We start from the raw sequence: 2,452 nt of genomic DNA, 5'->3' as shown, positions 1-2,452 counted from the left end.
CACATAAAACTATAGTTTTAAGCTAGTTTATCAAATACCTTTACACAAGCTATAGTGAGGCTCGGTCTGAAGTTCCACTTACAAAATGACTATAATTACATACTTGTGTACAAGCACAAATAGGTAAGGGGCAGCAATAGTTAAGGTCACACATGCCTGAAATAGAAGTGTGGGACAGGCCTTGTCATTATAGCACTAGGCACACCAGCAACTCATCAGCTGCCACTAGCAGGAAGCCTGGCTTCAGCACACCTGGAAACAGAGCACCGAGTTAGGTGGGTTTGCCCATCAAATTTACACTGGAAAAACCAGACTGATACTGAAATAATTATGTAAGAAAACACAAAATGGTGTGTGGAAAAGTGTTCTTCTATGTGCAAGACTTGCAAAACCTAGTCTCAAAGTTTTCATCTTATTTTCTTCGTCCACCCCCCTTCTTATTTACTCTGACATGGGATTAACATGAGATTAGCACATGCTGTAGATGGTCTGGACCTAATCACAGACACAAATTGTAGGAATTTTTCTGAGACTTCTACCCTTCTTTCAAAACAGGCTAGTACTTTTTTGGTGACTGTAGTCCCAGGCAGGAACAAGTAAATGGGCCAGGAAAAAAATTATTGCCTATTTCTCATGAAATTTCTCATTTCATGAGAAAGCCAGGCTTGAATAAAGAGATGCAAAACCAGACTTTTTTTTTTAATTGAAAAGTAATTCTGAATTATACAACTTTGATGAGCAGATAACAATACATTGTACAGTAGATTTATTCTTAAGAATTCACATAGTAAGACTACAATGATAGTTTCTTAAGTACCAGTTTAAAACACGTAAGTCAGTCATACAATTTTTCACACCAGTGGTAAGTAGTAGTTTTACATGATTCCACCAAGAATTTATTTCTTCAAAATCTGGCAAGCTATGGCCTGATGCAGAGCACGCTGGCCCATGAACGCCTACATCTGCCCCATGTTTGCACACACCTGTACATAAGCCTAGAGCAAATTTCAACATATCCTTTGATTTGACAATACTTTTCAAAGAATAATTCAATTACCTTCAGATTGCACAGTTGACTTCTGGTAGGGCTTTAATAGTATCAACTGTTAATTTCCAGACTCATTAAGTAAATTAACCAGCAATGTTTTACCTCGAATTTCATATCCATTTTCTTGCTGATGCAAGAAAGCCCTTTCCATGGTTCAGTTTGCTACCTTCAGAACAGTTAAAGTGCTTTGTTTACTTGATTTAAATTGCACCAAAAAGCTGACCAAACTGAAACCAGTAACTTTCCCAGAAGTAGTTTGTACTCAGGAGCAGAGGACTCCAATAGAGCCCCTAAGTCAGTGTAGCCAGTTCCCCATACTCGTGCAATAAACACCTGGTGGAGAATGAAAGGGACTTCCTATCATCAGCACACCAGACAAAACATTGCAGCTTTTCCATTAAGTGCTGTTACTCCACCTTAAAACAAAAACAACCAACCAACCAACACCCCCACACACAAAACAACCAACCCACCCAAACAAAAAACAACTACTGGATACCAAAGGAAAAAAAGGAAGATATTTCATGTTTTGTCAACTCCCAAATACTCTTTGGTAAGCACAATGGTAGTTCTGTATCCTCCAGTATCTCTCCTCTTCTTCCACCTCTTTATTAACCCGTCATTTAGTACAGAGACCAGCATGCACTTTTTCTTATCCAGTAAGTCAAGAGGTGGTATTTTACCTGAAGAAACCTTTAACTAAAAGGCGAACTGATATCATAAAAGCAACCTAGCATTAGGCTGACTGGAAGGCCCTCTACTTCCTATATCCTGTCCCCAACTGAACTTTTTTGTAGACATGCTAGATGCAGAAGAAACAAAGAGCTGACCTTAAAATGGACATCAACATAAAACTGATTTTAAAGATACCTGAAATACCTATAGATGTATATATTCTTCAGATTATCCCTCACTGTTTTTATAGCGAGATTAACCCACTGTAGTGCCTAAAAAGCTGGGTGTAGCTTACACAGCAAACATGATTCTGTCAGTTCAAGTATTCAAACTAAAAAATGTTAGTATTAACATTTTTAATGTACACTTGGTGATATTTATGTATGGCAACTATAATATTTAACAGTGCCTAAATGGCAGCTACACATAGTTTGCAAAGACAGTGTAGACTGTCTAAAGCAGGAGTCAAAAAGACAGGACCAAATGCAATTCAGTGTTCACATTAATGAATTTCCCAGTAAAAAACATCCTCATGTAGTACCAGGTGATGTAAAATTATGTACAAACCATACAGAATTAATCTACAGAGAGGCAGTTTGTTGTGGCACAGACTTTGTACAACTAGACATGGAAGTTTTTCTAAGTAGTGTGAAGTATGCTTTTATAGCAGAAGATTGAAATTATCTGCATCTGCTTAAAACCCTAGACACACTAAGATGTAATACTGAC

This window comes from Eurypyga helias, unplaced genomic scaffold (assembly GCF_000690775.1).
Source record: "Eurypyga helias isolate BGI_N326 unplaced genomic scaffold, ASM69077v1 scaffold7107, whole genome shotgun sequence".
In the NCBI taxonomy this organism is placed as follows: Eukaryota; Metazoa; Chordata; class Aves; order Eurypygiformes; family Eurypygidae; genus Eurypyga; species Eurypyga helias.
Note: the sequence above shows the minus strand (reverse complement) of the source record.